The sequence below is a fragment of the Symphalangus syndactylus genome, chromosome 23, assembly GCF_028878055.3.
Source record: "Symphalangus syndactylus isolate Jambi chromosome 23, NHGRI_mSymSyn1-v2.1_pri, whole genome shotgun sequence".
In the NCBI taxonomy this organism is placed as follows: domain Eukaryota; kingdom Metazoa; phylum Chordata; class Mammalia; order Primates; family Hylobatidae; genus Symphalangus; species Symphalangus syndactylus.
In genome coordinates, this window is record NC_072445.2 from 47,718,190 (window position 1) to 47,737,797 (window position 19,608).

Below are 19,608 nucleotides of genomic sequence, written 5' to 3' on the forward strand. Positions count from 1 at the left end.
ACTAGACAGTTTTGGCCTCTAAAACTATTTTGCATTCCTGCTTTCCAGCTTTACTAAACAATCCTGGTATTTTAATGATATAAGGAGACCCTACTCTCCAGACCTAAGTGTACACACATGGATGGGGTGGTCATGTGCTAGTTATTAAAATGGTCCTGGGCAAAGCTAATTTGGTAAGGCTGTGGGACTGAGATAAAATGCAACCCTGTTCTCATTTTGTGGGGAGAGGCTCGGGCTGGTGTTTTAGGCTGGCAAGTTCCAGATCTAGGGAATCATTCTATGGTGTCAGTAACTGTTATAAGCTTCCTGTCCTGGGGGAAAAATAGCTTACTGCTGATAAGCAAGAGGTGATTGTCCTTGATGCACCAGCGGCCAGAGGCCCAGCTTGGTGGGGTCAGGTACACACTAACCCTTCAGTACAAGTCCCACATTTGGACAACAATGCAGGTGCTGGTGTTCTTCCCTCACAAATTGATGATCCTGCCCAATCTGTTTCATTTCTTGTGAGTGTCTCAGCAGAAAATGCACCTGAGAATAAACCTAGACCCCCTTGCAACATTCAAAAAACCTGAGTGTAACCAACGACCACCCGAACAATTGAACACTAGCCCCACCGTTTAACTTTCCCCTCTTGAATCCTTACATGGTTAAAACACCACATGAATGCTGAGATAAACTGCTTTGATAATTTACTGTCAGAAATATTGAGTGCACTTTAGTGGGACGGCAGTAGGAATGGTCTTCTCAAGTGCTGCAGTACAAAAGCTGGGACTATCAAGATTTTTTGGCAGGCTTTGCATTTTCCTTGTCATATATTGCAGAAGTACAATTCAGGATCAGTACAAATCAGCTTAGAGGACATGGGAAGCGCTGGGTTGCATCAGCAGCACATGGGCTAAACAGAAGGTGGCAGCATTTTCACATTGCCGGGCACATGTGCACAAAAGCACATGCGCAGACGCCACTCTATGATCATTGGGTTATTGTCCGAATTCCTGACGAAGTGTTTACAGCTTCGTGCTTATGGCAACAAGGAAGCAGAACACAGAGTGATGAGAGATTTATGTGGATATGATAGCACTGGACACTTCGAGGCTCCATTGGCAAAACCTGAAGCAAATAGGAAACCAAGGGGTGAGCTGAAAATATGTATGGTACTGTCAGAAAGCTTCTTATTTTCCATTCCTCGTTAAAACCTCAACACGAAAGGTGTAAATGCATCAAAGTTAAGCCTAGAAAGGAATAGGCGGTTTCAGTGTTTTTCGGCTTCCAAAAAACTCTATGAAACAAATTTATAACTGGGAAAACCTTGTACTGTGAGTAAGAACATTGTGGTCCAGTATGGGCTCCGTTTCAAAACGGGCTGTGAAGCCTTCCGTGTAGTGTTGAAATCCCTACGCTAACTCCCAGCTCCCTACTGGCGCTAGCTTATGCCCCTAGGAGAAATCTCCGGGCCTGTTTATTTTATTTTATTGTTTTTTATTTATTTTTTTTTATTTTTTGAGACGGAGTCTCGCTGTGTCGCTCAGGCTGGAGTGCAGTGGCGCGATCTCGGCCCACTGCAAGCTCCGCCTCCCGGGTTCACGCCATTCTCCTGCCTCAGCCTTCGGAGTAGCTGGGACTACAGGCGCCCGCCACCGCGCCCGGCTAATTTTTTGCATTTTTAGTAGAGACGGGGTTTCACCATGGTCTCGATCTCCTGGCCTCGTGATCCACCCACCTCGGCCTCCCAACTGTTTATTTTTTAACTGAAACAATAAGTGGACCTTCCTGATAGGGTTGTAATGATTTGTGAGGTCATGTATGTAAATCATATTGCCTGGTTCATACTAGCTGCTCAATAAATGCTATCTTTATAATCATTACTGTTATTATTATTGAGTTTTACTGTTTTCAAAAAATTGCATACAGTATTTAATTTGATGCTTACAGCAATTCTGAGAATTATGCAAGAAAAGAGTTCTTACAATTAGGATAGTAAGTGTAGGTTAAGTGACCAGCCAAGCTGCAAGCCAGGTCATTTCATCAGTTTTCTCATTAGTTAAATGAAAAAACTGAGCGGGAAATAGATAACCATGAAGTTCTTTCCAGTTCTAATATTTGCAACTCTGTCATTTAGTTTAACTTACAGCATAGTAAGCAGAGATCCAGAGGGAAATTAATTGCATTTTTATCTCAGCAGTAATTTGCTACAAATGAAAACAGTGGCTGTCTGCTGTGGGCACACAGAGCTCTTATGTCTCATGAAAAGTAAAAGAAATATTGGAACACAGGGCTCTTGTGAAACCCAACCAATGACAAAAATCAATTCAAAGTGTGAGCACTTCACAAAAGAAACACTGCTTAATTTTATACACAGCCAGGCACTTGACTGTATGTTATAGTCAACCATACTCCCCATCTATTAGCTCCTTACCTGTGAGAGTGCTTCTCCTGAAATTAATCTGCCCTAAATTTATCATACATGTTTTAGAATGAGTGTGATTGTCAATAACACTATTTAAAAGAATGACCTTCTAAGGGGAACAAGCAAACATTAGTGAAAGCCATTCAACTAACACTGCTTGCTAAGAAGTGGGGTGTTTTATTTATGGCTGTTGTTTTGATAAAATGTCTGAAACCTCACAATCGTCTCCTGTGAAAAACTGCCACGTTTAGGATTTTTTTAAACAATACTTTTGTACAATTACACCACACATGAGAAATCAGGCTTCATGTATGACCTCAGCTCTCATTAAGATCATTGTGAAAGTTTCATTGCATCACCCAGATGCGTTTTGTCACATCTAATGCAATGCTATAGTTGTATTTTACAGCTTTAAATTAAACCTTTTTGGCAACATCTGCTAGAGTGCTAGTAATTTAGGTGTGGAAAAATATCTGTCATTGTAAGATTGTCCAAATAGAAAATAAAATGGGTTTGGTGAGAAAGGCCCTTCTTTTTCAACAACTCTCCTACTCATGACAAAAATCCCTCCTCTCTTTTCAGGAGACCTTTGACATTTAAGAAGTATGTGCCCTAAGATTGCTACAGATCCTGAAATTCATCACTACGGCAGAATCACGCATCTTGTGGTGAGTCAATGATGACTAATGTAGCAGAGGCGTTTACTGGTCATTGAATATCAATGTGTTCCCTCCACTTTTTCCACTACCTTTAAGTTAGACTGGATGGTGTGAATACATTATCTGACGGATGGCTGTGGTTGGAAGTGATGTGTCTCTCTGATGGGCTGAACCACTAAAGAACTACATTGAAACTCTCTCGCTTTCTCTTTTGCCGTCATGGAGAAAGGGATCATGAAATCACAGGAGGGAAAATAACTTAGATCTCTGAGTCACTGAAAATAAATTCCTTACAGAGCCACTGACCCCACAATAAATACTATGTGAGTGAAAAATAAACTTTTATGCCTGTTACTGCTGCAAAGCTAGCCTATCGTGACTAATCCAACTACTATAATAAAAACTATCCTATGCCACATTTCATAATAAACAGCACAAATTCATAAGCCTGTTTATGAGAACACTCCTCTGTGTCTACTGATGCCATTGTAACAAAATAGTAATGTAGGGGGTAGCCAGGTTTCTACCAGATCTGATTCCATATATGGAGAAAATTTTGATGTGATTTGGCTTTGTGTTCCACCCAAATCTCATCTTGAATTGTAATCCTCATGTGTCAAGGGAGGGACCTGGTGGGAGGTGATTGGATCATGTAGGTGGTTTCCCCTTGCTGTGCTCGTGTTAGTGAGTGAGTTCTCCTGAGATCTGATGGTTTAAAAGTGTGTGGAAGTTCCCCCACCACCCCCTGCTGCTATGTAAGACATGCTTTTCTTCTCTTTGCCTTCCGCCATGATTGTAAGTTTCCTGAGGCCTCCCTAGCCATGTAGAACGGTGTGTCAATTAAACCTCTTTTCTTTATGAATTACCTAGTCTCAGGTAGTTCATTATAGCAGTGTGAAAACAGACTAATACAATTTGGACAATAAATTTCAACTCTATACGTGTTTTGCAATAATGATTTAAACCCACTTTCTATTACACTTCTCCCAGAGTCATTGAGAATCAGTGGTACAAATTATCTGGAGGACTATTACTTTAAATTCAGAGAGAGAGAGAGAGAAAGAAAACAGCCCTGAGAAGTGGGAAATTAGCAGTCAACAAAGCTTATTCATTTCCAAGTAAATTTTTTACATCAGACTTACTGTGCCTACATATTCAGAAAACTTTTTCTGAATCATTGTGAATCTATTTCTTAGACTTCAACTAATGCCTATTTGTGCTTGGAACATATCTTGCTTATAATTCTAACCCAGATATAATCTAATAATAGATTATATATCATATGCATTGGATTATCTGTTCTTTCATTTCTTCCTTCCTATCACTCAGGGTCCAATCAAGGGACAGAAAATATACCTATTACTTAAACAGAAATTACTCAATGCAAGAATTGTTCACTGAGTATAAAGTGGTTTAATACAGAACTCAAAAGACCAGAAAAGAATACTAAGGTGTAACGGAGATAGTATTGCAGGACAACGCCTCCATTTCTAGGGCTACAAAAAGAAAGGAAAAGTCTGGAATTATAACAACATGGTAGCTTAGAGGAGAAGCCCTGTGGAGTAGAAACTCAGCCTTCTGAGGAGGAGGAGCTGTTTATCTTGTGCTGGTGTCTCTGAGCTCAGAGGAGGAGCTCCTAGGACTGGGACCCAGCCTTTTCAACACTCCTGAGAAGGAGGCACTGGCTGGCCGTACTGCTGGAGAGGGAGGGTCGGTCTACAAGTATAATAAAATGTGCAGTCTTGATTCAGCTGCTGTTACAGTCAGGAACTGCTTTACTATTGAAGGGCAGAATCATAGCTGGGCTGACACTCACAGAAACGGGATACAGGAAAGAAGAAGCATAGAGTCTGCAGGAAACAGACATGACACAGCAAGCCTCTTCTCCTTCCTCCAGCAGTATAGACAACCCTAGTGCCTCCTACTGAAAAAGTCTAACAGGAATCCAGATGCCCAAATGGAAAAGTGGTTTTCATAATTCTCATTATCACAAAACAGAGTATAGAAGAGTAGATTTGGTGCCAAGAAACTATCACTAAAAGTTAGCAGATATTTTTCTTTAAAATTAATTTCCTGGTTTACTTTGGAAATGACTCAGTAATTGAAAAGAATTAAGTGATTCTGACAATTATGTTTCCTTCCTCACCCATAGACCAGCCATATTAAAATTTTGCTAAATGCTTTACTTTAATTTGATTTTCTCTGTGCAGTAAAAATAGTACTAGTATTGAAAATAATAAATCTTGGCCTGAGTAAGAAAATCTAAGTTTTAATCCTCCACGTACTATTTATATGATCACTGGAAAACTATATAACATGCCTGAGATTTAATTACTTCTTGAGGATGTTATTGAATTATAAAAATTTAACATAAAATAATAATTTCCGTTTGGTACTGTGACAGCCATGAAAATTCACCTTATAGACCACCACCTACAGCTGTTATGTGCTGAATTCCATCACAGCATTTGCACTGAGGCCACACTTTCCCTGGGCTGCCTCAGGCTACAGACAGCATGCAACTAGCACACTGATGTTGGCCTGTTCCCAGGAGACAGGAGACTCCTATGACAGTCTACTTGGTCCCAGCAACTCCCCAACAGCCTGATTGGATTTTCTTTAGAATACATGGCATTCTAGGACACTCGTACCCAACCTTTTTTTTCTTTCTCCTTCACCTGGGGTGAGGCGTGCATGGTGGTCTGATGTCTCTCTCAAACTTCCATGGCTTCCTCTTCATTTTCTCTCTCTGGCTTTTCCCTAATAAGGTCCTTGCATGTCTCATCCTATCTTGGAGCCTGCTTTGTAACATGGTTTGTGTTTCTTAAAATGCGATTTATGAACCACTTTGGTCAGAATCATCTTGAGTTACCTTTTGAGATGCACCTCTCCAGGACCTACGTGAGAGGCCCCTAGTTAGGATTTTCTGAGGCTGGGGAAAGCTTTCTGAATTTTTAATTAGTTTTTTGGGTTATTATTGTTAATATTAAATGTACAACTCCACTGTCACATGAACATATCTTTCAACACTTTAATGATTTCACTCCAACCTTTTCTTTTTTTTTTTTTTTTTTTTATTATACTTTAGGGTTTTAGGGTACATGTGCACAATGTGCAGGTTTGTTACATATGTATCCATGTGCCATGTTGATTTCCTGCACCCATTAACTCGTCATTTAGCATTAGGTGTATCTCCTAATGCTGTCCCTCCCCCCTCCCCCCACCCTACAACAGTCCCCGGAGCGTGATGTTCCCCTTCCTGTGTCCATGAGTTCTCATTGTTCAATTCCCACCTATGAGTGAGAACATGCGGTGTTTGGTTTTTTGTCCTTGCGATAGCTTATTGAGAATGATGGTTTCCAGTTTCATCCATGTCCCTACAAAGGACACGAACTCATCATTTTTTATGGCTGCATAGTATTCCATGGTGTATATGTGCCACATTTTCTTAATCCAGTCTATCGTTGTTGGACATTTGGGTTGGTTCCAAGTCTTTGCTATTGTGAATAGTGCCGCAATAAACATACGTGTGCATGTGTCTTTATAGCAGCATGATTTATAGTCCTTTGGGTATATACCCAGTAATGGGATGGCTGGGTCAAATGGTATTTCTAGTTCTAGATCCCTGAGGAATCGCCACACTGACTTCCACAATGGTTGAACTAGTTTACAGTCCCACCAACAGTGTAAAAGTGTTCCTATTTGTCCACATCCTCTCCAGCACCTGTTGTTTCCTGATTTTTTAATGATGGCCATTCTAACTGGTGTGAGATGGTATCTCACTGTGGTTTTGATTTGCATTTCTCTGATGGCCAGTGATGAGGAGCATTTCTTCATGTGTTTTTTGGCTGCATAAATGTCTTCTTTTGAGAAGTGTCTGTTCATGTCCTCTGCCCACTTTTTGATGGGGTTGTTTGTTTTTTTCTTGTAAATTTGTTTGAGTTCATTGTAGATTCTGGATATTAGCCCTTTGTCAGATGAGTAGGTTGCAAAAATTTTCTCCCATTGTGTAGGTTGCCTGTTCACTCTGATGATAGTTTCTTTTGCTGTGCAGAAGCTCTTTAGTTTAATGAGATCCCATTTGTCGATTTTGGCTTTTGTTGCCATTGCTTTTGGTGTTTTAGACATGAAGTCCTTGCCCACGCCTATGTCCTGAATGGTATTGCCTAGGTTTTCTTGTAGGATTTTAATGGTTTTAGGTCTAACATATAAGTCTTTAATCCATCTTGAATTAATTTTTGTATAAGGTGTAAGGAAGGGATCCAGTTGCAGCTTTCTACATATGGCTAGCCAGTTTTCCCAGCACCATTTATTAAATAGGGAATCCTTTCCCCATTTCTTGTTTTTGTCAGGTTTGTCAAAGATCAGATAGTTGTAGCTATGCGGCATCATTTCTGAGGGCTCTGTTCTGTTCCATTGATCTATGTCTCTGTTGTGGTACCAGTACCATGCTGTTTTGGTTACTGTAGCCTTGTAGTATAGTTTAAAGTCAGGTAGTGTGATGCCTCCAGCTTTGTTCTTTTGGCTTAGGATTGACTTGGCGATGCGGGCTCTTTTTTGGTTCCATATGAACTTTAAAGTAGTTTTTTTCCAATTCTGTGAAGAAAGTCATTGGTAGCTTGATGGGGATGGCATTGAATCTATAAATTACCTTGGGCAGTATGGCCATTTTCACGATATTGATTCTTCCAACCCATGAGCATGGAATGTTCTTCCATTTGTTTGTATCCTCTTTTATTTCATTGAGCAGTGGTTTGTAGTTCTCCTTGAAGAGGTCCTTCACATCCCTTGTAAGTTGGATTCCTAGGTATTTTATTCTCTTTGAAGCAATTGTGAATGGGAGTTCACTCATGATTTGGCTCTCTGTTTGTCTGTTATTGGTGTACAAGAATGCTTGTGATTTTTGTACATTAATTTTGTATCCTGAGACTTTGCTGAAGTTGCTAATCAGCTTAAGGAGATTTTGGGCTGAGACAATGGGGTTTTCTAGATATACAATCATGTCATCTGCAAACAGGGACAATTTGACTTCCTCTTTTCCTAATTGAATACCCTTTATTTCCTTCTCCTGCCTGATTGCTCTGGCCAGAACTTCCAGCACTATGTTGAATAGGAGCGGTGAGAGAGGGCATCCCTGTCTTGTGCCAGTTTTCAGAGGGAATGCTTCCAGTTTTTGCCCATTCAGTATGATATTGGCTGTGGGTTTGTTGTAGATAGCTCTTATTATTTTGAGATACGTCCCATCAATACCTAATTTATTGAGAGTTTTTAGCATGAAGGGTTGTTGAATTTTGTCAAAGGCCTTTTCTGCATCTATTGAGATAATCATGTGGTTTTTGTCTTTGGTTCTGTTTATATGCTGGATTACATTTATTGATTTGCGTATGTTGAACCCGCCTTGCATCCCAGGGATGAAGCCCACTTGATCATGGTGGATAAGCTTTTTGATGTGCTGCTGGATTCGGTTTGCCAGTATTTTATTGAGGATTTTTGCATCAATGTTCATCAAGGATATTGGTCTGAAATTCTCTTTTTTGGTTATGTCTCTGCCAGGTTTTGGTATCAGGACGATGCTGGCTTCGTAAAATGCGTTAGGGAGGATTCCCTCTTTTTCTATCGATTGGAATAGTTTCAGAAGGAATGGTACCAGTTCCTCCTTGTACCTCTGGTAGAATTCAGCTGTGAATCCATCAGGTCCTGGACTCTTTTTGGTTGGTAAGCTATTGATTATTGCCACAATTTCAGAACCTGTTATTGGTCTATTCAGAGATTCAACTTCTTCCTGGTTTAGTCTTGGGAGGGTGTATTTGTCGAGGAATTTATCCATTTCTTCTAGATTTTCTAGTTTATTTGCATAGAGGTGTTTGTAGTATTCTCTGATGGTAGTTTGTATTTCTGTGGGATCGGTGGTGATATCCCCTTTTTCGTTTTTTATTGCATCTATTTGATTCTTCTCTCTTTTCTTCTTTATTAGTCTTGCTAGCGGTCCATCAATTTTGTTGATCTTTTCAAAAAACCAGCTCCTGGAATCATTGATTTTTTGAAGGGTTTTTTGTGTCTCTATTTCCTTCAGTTCTGCTCTGATTTTAGTTATTTCTAGCCTTCTGCTAGCTTTTGAATGTGTTTGCTCTTGCTTTTCTAGTTCTTTTAATTGTGATGTTAGGGTGTCAATTTTGGATCTTTCCTGCTTTCTCTTGTGGGCATTTAGTGCTATAAATTTCCCTCTACACACTGCTTTGAACGTGTCCCAGAGATTCTGGTATGTTGTGTCTTTGTTCTCGTTGGTTTCAAAGAACATCTTTATTTCTGCCTTCATTTCATTATGTACCCAATAGTCATTCAGGAGCAGGTTGTTCAGTTTCCATGTAGTTGAGCGGTTTTGAGTGAGTTTCTTAATCCTGAGTTCTAGTTTGATTGCACTGTGGTCTGAGAGACAGTTTGTTATAATCTCTGTTCTTTTACATTTGCTGAGAAGAGCTTTACTTCCAACTATGTGGTCAATTTTGGAATAGGTGTGGTGTGGTGCTGAAAAAAATGTATATTCTGTTGATTTGGGGTGGAGAGTTCTGTAGATGTCTATTAGGTCCACTTTATGTAGAGCTGAGTTCAATTCCTGGATATCCTTGTTAACTTTCTGTCTCGTTGATCTGTCTAATGCTGACAGTGGGGTGTTAAAATCTCCCATTATTATTGTGTGGGAGTTTAAGTCCCTTTGTAGGTCACTGAGGACTTGCTTTATGAATCTGGGTGCTCCTGTGTTGGGTGCATATATATTTAGGATAGTTAGCTCTTCTTGTTGAATTGATCCCTTTACCATTATGTAATGGCCTTCTTTGTCTCTTTTGATCTTTGTTGGTTTAAAGTCTATTTTATCAGAGACTAGGATTGCAACCCCTGCCTTTTTTTGTTTTCCAGTTGCTTGATAGATCTTCCTCCATCCCTTTATTTTGAGTCTATGTGTGTCTCTGCACGTGAGATGGGTTTCCTGAATACAGCACACTGATGGGTCCTGACTCCTTATCCAGTTTGCCAGTCTGTGTCTTTTGATTGGAGCATTTAGCCCATTTACATTTAACGTGAATATTGTTATGTGTGAATCTGATCCTGTCATTATGATGTTAGTTGGTTATTTTGCTCGTTAGTTGCTATAGTTTCTTCCTAGCCTTGATGGTCTTTACAATTTGGCATATTTTTGCAGGGGCTGGTACCGGTTGTTCCTTTCCATGTTTAGTGCTTCCTTCAGGAGCTCTTTTAGGGCAGGCCTGGTGGTGACAAAATCACTCAGCGTTTGCTTGTCTGTAAAGTATTTTATTTCTCCTTCACTTATGAAGCTTAGTTTGGCGGGATAGGAAATTCTGGGTTGAAAATTCTTTTCTTTAAGAATGTTGAATATCGGCCCCCACTCTCTTCTGGCTTGTAGAGTTTCTGCTGAGAGATCAGCTGTTAGTCTGATGGGCTTCCCTTTGTGGGTAACCCGACCTTTCTCTCTGGCTGCCCTTAACATTTTTTCCTTCATTTCCACTTTGGTGAATCTGACAATTATGTGTCTTGGAGTTGCCCTTCTCGAGGAGTATCTTTGTGGCGTTCTCTGTATTTCCTGAATCTGAATGCTGGCCTGCCTTGCTAGATTGGGGAAGTTCTCCTGGATAATATCTTGCAGAGTGTTTTCCAACTTGGTTCCATTCTCCCCATCATCTTCAGGTACACCAATCAGACGTAGGTTTGGTCTTTTCACATAGTCCCAAATTTCTTGGAGGCTTTGTTCATTTCTTTTTATTCTTTTTTCTCTAAACTTCCCTTCTCTCTTCATTTCATTCATTTCATCTTCTATCAGCGATACCCTTTCTTCCAGTTGATCGCATCTGCTACTGAGGCTTCTGCATTCTTCGCGTAGTTCTCGAAACTTGGCTTTCAGCTCCATCATCTCCTTTAAGCCCTTCTCTCCATTGGTTATTCTAGTTATCCATTCTTCTAATTTTTTTTCAAAGTTTTTAACTTCTTTGCTATTGTTTTGAATTTCCTCTCGTAGCTCAGAGTAGTTTGATTGTCTGAAGCCTTCTTCTCTCAACTCATCAAAGTCATCCTCCATCCAGCTTTGTTCCGTTGCTGGTGAGGAACTGCATTCCTTTGGAGGAGGAGAGGTGCTCTGTTTTTTAGAGTTTCCAGTTTTTTTGGTCTGTTTTTTCCCCATCTTTGTGGTTTTGTCTACTTTTTGTCTTCGATGATGATGATGTACAGATGGGTTTTTGGTGTGGATGTCCTTTCTGTTTGTTAATTTTCCTTCTACCAGACAAGACCCTCAGCTGCAGGTCTGTTGGAGTTTACTAGAGGTCCACTCCAGACCCTGTTTGGCTGGGTGTCAGCACCGGTGGCTGCAGAACAGCAGATTTTCGTGAGACCACAAATTCAGGTGTCTGATAGTTCCTCTGAAAGTTTTGTCTCAGAGGAGTACCCGGTTGAATGAGGTGTCAGTCTGTCCCTACTGGGGGGGTGCCTCCCAGTTAGGCTGCTCAGGGGTGAGGGACCCACTTTAGGAGGCAGTCTGTCCATTCTCAGATCTCCAGCTGCGTGCTGGGAGAACCACTACTCTCTTCAAAGCTGTCAGTCAGACAGGGACATTTAAGGCTGTGGAGGTTCTCGCTGAGTTTTTGGTTGTCTGTGCCCTGCCCCCAGAGGTGGAGCCTACAGAGGCAGGCAGGCCTCCTTGAGCTGTGGTGGGCTCCACCCAGTTCGAGCTTCCTGGCTGCTTTGTTTACCTAAGCAAGCCTGGGCAATGGCGGGCGCCCCTCCCCCAGCCTCGTTGCCACCTTGCAGCTTGATCTCAGACTGCTGTGCTAGCAATCAGCAAGACTCTGTGGGCATAGGACCCTCCGAACCAGGTGCGGGACACAATCTCCCAGTGTGCCGTTTTCCAGGCCCGTTGGAAAAGCGCAGTATTAGGACGGGACTGACCCGATATTCCAGGTGCCGTCTGTTTCCCCTTTCTTTGACTAGGAAAGGGAACTCCCTGACCCCTTGCGCTTCCCGAGTGAGGCAATGCCTCGCCCTGCTTCGGCTCGCGCACAGTGCGCTTCACCGACTGTCCTGAACCCACTGTTAGGCACTCCCTAGTAAGATGAAACCGGTACCTCAAGCAGAAATGCAGAAATCACCCGTCTTCTGTGTCGCTTCACTCCAACCTTTTCTTGCTTGTGTAGTTTCTGACAAGAAGTCAGCTGTAATTCCTATCCTTTTTCCCCTTTAGTCTGTGATTTTCTTTTCCTATGGCTTATCTTTTTTTTTTTTTTTTGCATGTGATTTTGTTGTTATTTTTCACTTAGAACATGATGTATAGATTTTTTGCTGTTGTTTAGTATTTACCCGTTTTTTGTTTTGTAGGCTTGCTGAATCTGTGGTTTGGAGATAGTCATTAACTTTGGAAAATCCTTGGCCAATATTTCTTTTCTCTTTTTTTTTGAAACCAACTCTTGCCCTGTCACCCAGGCTGGAGTGCAGTGTCATGATTTTGACTCACTGCAACCTCTACCTCCTAGATTCAAGCTCTTCTTGTGCCTCAGCCTCCCAAGTAGCTGGAATTACAGGCATGTGCCACCATGCCTGACTAATTTTTGTATATTTAGCAGAGATGGGGTTTTGTCATGTTGGCCAGGCTGGTCTCGAACTCCTGACCTCAAGTGATCCACCCACCTTGGCCTCCCAAAGTGCTGGGATTACAGGCATGAGCCACCATGCCCAGCTACCATTGTTATTTCAAATTTTTATTCTGCTCCTTTCTTTTTCTCTTCTCCTTCTTCTGTTATTGCAATTATGTGTATGTTGCAGCTTTTGAAATAGTCCCAAAGATCTTGGATGTTACTTATCACCAACCTCGTTGACTCTTTTCTCACCTGTATTGAGTCTACTGATAAGCCCATTAGAGGCATTCTTCCTTTCAGTCACAGTGTTTTGTGACTGTTTCCTTTTGATTCTTTGAGTATCTGCCTACATTACCCATCTGTTCTTTCTTTTTGACCACTTTTTCCACCAAAGCCTTTAACATATCATAATTATTTTAAAATTCTCAGTCTAATTTCAAAAATCTGTGTCCTATCTGAGTGATGATGATTACTTTGTCTCTTCAGATTCTGTTTGTTTTTTTTTCCCACCTTTTGGCATGTCTTATAATTTCACATCAAAAGCTGGATATATTTTATTTTATTTATTTATTTATTTATTTATTTATTTATTTATTTTGAGATGGAGTCTCACTGTGTCACCCAGGCTGGAGTGCAGTGGCGCAATCTTGGCTGACAGCAGCCTCTGCCTCCCAGGTTCAAGTGATTCTTGTACCTCCACCTCCTGAGTAGCTGGAATTACAGGTGCCCACCACCATGCCTAGCTAATTTTTGTGTTTTTAGTAGAGACAGGGTTTCACTATGTTGGCCAGACTGGTCTCAAAGTCCTGACCTCAGGTGATCTGCCCGCGTTGGCCTCCCAAAGTGCTGTGATTACAGGTGTGAGCCACCGTACCCGGCCAAAAGCTGGATATGTTTTATCAAGTCATAGGAACTAAATAAATAAGCTTTTAGTATAAGAATTTATGTTAATCTGGTTACGAGTTATGCTGTGTTTAGTGTTGCTGTAGCTATAGGTGCCAGAGTCTTCAAGTTCCCCCAGTGTCATTTTTTGGTCACCTGTCTTTATTTTGAGCTTCCCTAAGTGCTCCTTACAGCTCTTTCAGTTGTGATCCATTTTATTATACTGAAGTCCTGTTGGTGTATTGTTAAGTCATGGAGAAGGGGGTGTATTCTATAATCTTGGGGCTAAATCTCTAACTTTTCATGAGCCTGTGTCTCAGGGCTGTGACCTTCACAAATGTTTGTATTCCTCTGCCTCTTACTACCTTGCCTAGCTGCAGCATTTTCCAGTGTTTTTAATCTTTTTCTTTAAATTACTGACCTATTGACTTGGTTTTGATTTATTTTCTTTTTTGTTTCTTTGTTCATTAGCTGAGACAAGAAGGTTGGAGGGGACTGGAGTATAAGAAATTTTTCCCCCACATGGGATAACATTCCAGCAAAATCCTTTTTTTCTGGATAATAGGCTTTTGTTATGGAGAAGACTCTGGGTGTATTTCACAATGGTTACTTTTCCCCTTACTTGCCAGAGTCACAAGGGGATCTTTCACATATCTTCCTGAAGATAAAGCTCATGCAAATATAGACCAACGACAAAACTACAGCGCCCAGTCTAACTTAACATTTTATCAAATAACTTAGCAATTTATCAAAGTTACCATTTAAGTATTTCTACCAATTTATGCTCCAGCTGCTTCTGCTTCAGGTACACAGATCTCAGATGTCTCTCTGGATCTGTCTCTCTCTCCTTTATTTCAGGGTAGTGGTTCTCCAATGGGCCTGAGAAAAAGTAGTTGATTTTCTATTTGTCCAGCTTTTTCTTGTTTTAAAGATGTGAGAGATGACTAATAGGATCTTTACATATCACAGATGAAACCAGAGATTACAACCACATCCCTGATTTCACAAATAAACAAGTATGGATTGAATATCTGCAACATAAAAAAAAATCTGTAAGTGATGGACTCTATCTCTGCCTTCAACTTCATAGGAAATAAGAGACACTCACAACTCTCAAATAGCTCTAACTATCCTGTATCCTCAGATCCAAAATCTACTTTTCCCACCAGCTCCCTGGTCTGATGACCTTGGAGGATAGAACATCACAACTCACATGAAGACAAATCTCTGACATAAAGAGAGCACTTGTTTTGAAGGCATGAGCTTATCCAGCCCTAGAGAAGTTTGAGGGCTGGGCTTTTTCTTATCTGAGGTATGACTTCTAAAACATTCCCCAGCATTCTGCGTAAATCTTAGCATGAAATTTATTACATACGCATTTCTTTTTTTTTTGAGATGGAGTCTCGCTCTGTCACCCAGGCTGGAGTGCAGTGGCGCAATCTCGGCTGACTGCAAGCTCTGCCTCCCGGGTTCACGCCATTCTCCTGCCTCAGCCTCTCCAAGTAGCTGGGACTACAGGCGCCCGCCACCACGCCCAGCTAATTTTTTTGTATTTTTAGTAGAGACGGGGTTTCACCGTGGTTTCGATCTCCTGACCTCGTGATCTGCCTGCCTCGGCCTCCCAAAGTGCTGGGATTACAAGCGTGAGCCACCACGCCCGGCCTACATATGCATTTCTATCTTCCCACCAGTAAGTTCCTTGAGGAAAGGAACTCACTTTCTTTACATTTTTATCTTCAGAATATAGAAAACGCTTTCAAATAAAAGCAGCTCCATAAGTATTCAGAGAATAAATAAATCCCAATTTACTATTATCAGAAAGTTTCTATTTATAAATTACTAATTATGGTTTGACCACATTTCCAGGACTAGTAGCTCTTTTTAATGAAAATTCAAGAATAAGATAAATTCCAGGCAAGTAGCCTCCATAATTTTATTTCAATATTAATAATTTAAAATGTGTGGGATATGAAATAATGATGATCAGTATCCACGTCCTAACTAGAAATTTCTATTTAAATTAAGGAATCTTCTTATCTCCTTTAAGATCGTAGTTGTCAGAAATTTTTAATTGTCTTATTCTTCTTGGTACTCATATTTGATTATGCAGATCTTACATATCTGTCATTCAATTATTAATTCTGTCTTCAATTAAGCATAGACTTATTGAGCCTAAATTAATAGGCAGAACTTTTCTAGTTGCTGGTGATAAATTAAGGAAAAAAAAATATTGTCTCTTGCTTTTAAATAACTCCAATAGTTTAGGTACAAGGAGGCTACAGACAGGAGGGTCACCTGAGATAGAAAAAGATATCACAGAAGTAGCATCCTAGGAGAGGTGATTGTTCATTGACATTTGAAAAGTGTAAATATTATTGAGGGAAAACATACATACCTAAAAGTGCACAAATAATACTTGCACAGTTCAATGAATGTATGTAGCTGCCGGGCCCGACTTGCAGACCATGACTGAGCGACAGATGAATAAATGCACTCAGACACAGGTTTCCAGTGAAAGAGCTGGCTAGGGGACTGGACCACTCACAGAAAGAGTTGTAGCAGCTGTGGGGCTGACAAGCCAGCGCTGTGGGCATTTATTCGGTACAGATTTAATGACAAAGGCCTTGAGTCAACACACTGGTGGGTAATTAACATGGTTGCTACCCCCACCCCTGAAGAGAGTAGTCCTGCATGAGGATGATCAAAGGCCAGGTTCAGAGGCCTAAGTAGACTAACTTATGTAGATGAGTTTCTTTACACCCCCTTGTTATCTAAACTAAGCTTTCAGGCACTGGGTAAGAGAATCAGGCTGCCTTCAGCCAAATCCTTTTCTAAAGCTTTTGTAAAACCTCCTGGCCTTCCAAGAAGGTTTGCATCTTTCTACAATTTTTCCCACCACCTTGACCGATTTCCTCCATCTCCCCCTTTTCTGTTTTTAGCATCAGGTTTTGTTGATTGAAGAATACAGATGTGTGCAGCAACAGGTTTGTTAGGCACAGCGGTTATAACTCATACTCCAGCTTTGCATCCTAGAATTAGTAAATAACATAAGACAAACATGAGTATAATTAGCAACAGTCTTTTCCAATCAAGGAGTGACTCCCCCCAGGAGTGGGGGTCTATCCAGGAGAGATGATCTCGTACACCCTTCCATATGGCTGTTTGTTGGGCATGTAGATCTATGGCGTTTAGGGATTTTAGAATTTTAGTTTTAAGTTGCTTTACGTCTGCTGTTAAATTGTCATGAAAGGTTCCCCAGAGGTGTTGTTTCACCTCATCTGAACTAGGTATTGATTGATTTCATGGTAGAGAAGTGACACAGAAATGTTGTTGTTCCCAGTTGCAGTTTAATTGCTGTCAGAATACCAGTGCATCTTGTTGCTCCCCCACATATTCCAAGGCAGCCTTGAGGGCTTGCCGACATGTAAGAATCTTTTGATCTATATCCTGCTGTAAGAGAAGTTCATTAGACACATTTTTGGCCAAATTATCTACAAAAGTAGCTGTTTGTACTGATTCAGTAATAGATGCTACAGCAACACTAGCAGTTGCTAGGATGACTGTGGCTGAGACTATAAAGGCTAAAAGTATAACTATAAATCTTTTGTGTCTCATCTGGGACAGGGCGTGTTCCAAGATGGCAAGGGCAGAGGAACCTTGCCAATTGCTTGTTAAATTGACTGGTAGGAAAGCCTCAGATTGTCTCCTCAACACCATGACACTAGTAATATTTAAATTAGATATATTATAATTAGAGGCACAAGAAGCAAACCAAACCTGTCCCTGCACTCAGGTCACAAACGTGGAGTTTTCGGGTGTAATAGAAATATTGGTTCTCATAAGGAAAACATACAGATGGGTAGTGCAAATCAGGCACTGATCAGTTTGATTATGAAAAAAGGTCATTAGTATAACTGTGATTGGAATTATGATATGTCTCATGCCAGGTGTTAAGAGGGGTGCTAAGACGTCCCAGGTACCATAAAGCTTCTTGAGGTAGCGTGGACTCTACTTGGGGTCTGGGATGTCTCGTCTCCCTATTGGCCCAAATAATAGGAGAACAGAACGTGGCTACGAAACTGTCATTGATGCCATGATAGACGCGGACATCAGTACAATCGCCCGGCAAATGGCTGTAGGGGCTCCAGTTAAAGATGTTATAGTTGTCTAACTGGAGGCTATGGGCCTGTTCCCCGTGACAGACCTCCCAGCTAAAGTGGAATCCACTACTTTCTTGGCTGTTTTTTAGCACAGGGAGAAATGTTTGGGAAAGTGGCATTGATTGCGTTGCCTGGTTTGAGGGTACCTACAACTAAGACTGTTAAGGCATTTCCTTTGCTATGATGTAGCCATAATTGTGTTTGGGCAGGTACACAGTAAGGGTTAGAACTTTTATAACTTACACACAGTGGGAGCATAGTGGAGTGACATGTAGTGTTACCTGGCACCTTAGTCCAATGTGTACCATTAATGAGGAACCCTACTGGGGGTAAATCTATCCCTCCTAGCCAAGTAGTTACATTATTAGAGGCTGGGAAGGGGGTGTCTGCCCAGGTGACAGGGCAAAAGAAAGGCGGATCTAAGATATGAGCCCAATAGAGTATAGCAGGTACAGGTTGCAGACAAAGCGAGAGCATAAAAAGGATCAATACTGTATGGGAGTTGCAGTGTACAATAGAGAGCATAGCAGGGAACAGATTATCTGGAGTGAATGGTGTCTGTGTCTGGAGCAGGATTCGCTCAGCCTCCTGAGTTGTCCTCTTTGGCATCCCCCATGTGATGTCCGGGGCTTGTGTCGTCTGAGGAAGCTGCATTGTCTGGGGCTACAGATCCTGTAGGGTCATTTTCTTCATTTCTGGTACCAGGTTGAGTCCCAGCCATGCCATGGTATGGTTTGATGCGTTGTGCTGGAATTCAAAGAGGACCTGAGGGGGTGTGAATGCAAGCATATCCTCTTTCCTACATTAACAATTCATTTAGACAATACCATATATTACTGTTTACATCTTTCCATAAAACGGCAGGTTTTATGTCTTGAGACATTTTAGCAAAGTGCTTTTCTACAGCTGATTGAAATTTATCATCTGAATTTTAAAAAATTAAGGGTAAATAAGGCTTGTGCTAGTAGTGTTGCAGGGTCCTTACTCATATTCCCCCTTTTTTGTTTTCTGAGCATATTTTTAAGGGTGGAGTGGGTACATTTGATTATGGCCTGTCCTTGGGGGTTATATGAGATGCCTGTGGAGTGTTGGATGTTTCACGTGTGACAAAATTGTTGAAATTGTGAGCTGGCATAAGCCAGACCATTATCGGTTTTAATTTTTGTGAGCTGCCCCATAAATGCAAAAGCTGAAAGAAGATGTTTAATGACATATTGGGTGGACTCTCCAGGAAGAGTATGAGCGCTAATTAAATGAGAATTGGTATCAGCAGATACATGTACATATTTAAGTTTTCTAAATTCAGGGATGTGTGTAACATCTGTTTGCCGTAACTGATTAGCTTTTAGTCCTCTAGGGTTAACACCTGTTGAAGGAGGGGGGACATGCCTGTGAGCTGGCAATCTGGGCATTGTAGGATAATTTGTTTAGCTAGTCTCTGGGTAAGTTGAAATTGTTTAGATACGTTTTTCTAGTTTGGGTGGAAAAATTGATGCGATTCATTGGCTTGGTCAAGCAGTGATGTAGGTCTGCTTGATCATTGCCATAAGCCAGTGGGCCAGGCAGTGAGCTGTGGGCCCAAATGTGTGTAATAAAAATAGGATATGTACGTTGGTCTAGCAAATGCTGAAGTCGGAGAAAAAGTGCACACAGGGTGGGCTCTAGAGTGGACTTAATGAGGGCTGTCTCAAGGTTTTGTAGTAAATAAACAGAGTAAGCAGATCACTAACAATATTGATGGGCTGAGCAGAAAAAGTTTTCAAGGCCAATATTAAGGCTCCAGCCTCAGCTCTCTGAGTGCTAGTAAATCCAGAATGAGTGAGGGAATTATGTGGTCTCTACCAAACAGCCACTTTTCCATGTTT

At 41.1% G+C, this 19,608-nt stretch overlaps 1 long non-coding RNA gene across 2 annotated transcripts in view; it reads left to right on the forward strand.

The window, feature by feature from the left end:
* The first annotated feature begins 1,048 nt into the window (after positions 1-1,048).
* The window catches only part of LOC134735749 (uncharacterized), a 330,220-nt gene continuing 311,660 nt past the window's right edge, over positions 1,049-19,608 (forward strand). For both annotated transcript variants that reach the window (XR_010119173.1, XR_010119172.1), the window contains exons 1-2: positions 1,049-1,134; positions 2,990-3,075. This is a non-coding gene — a long non-coding RNA (uncharacterized lncRNA). The remainder of the gene's footprint in view (positions 1,135-2,989; positions 3,076-19,608) is intronic.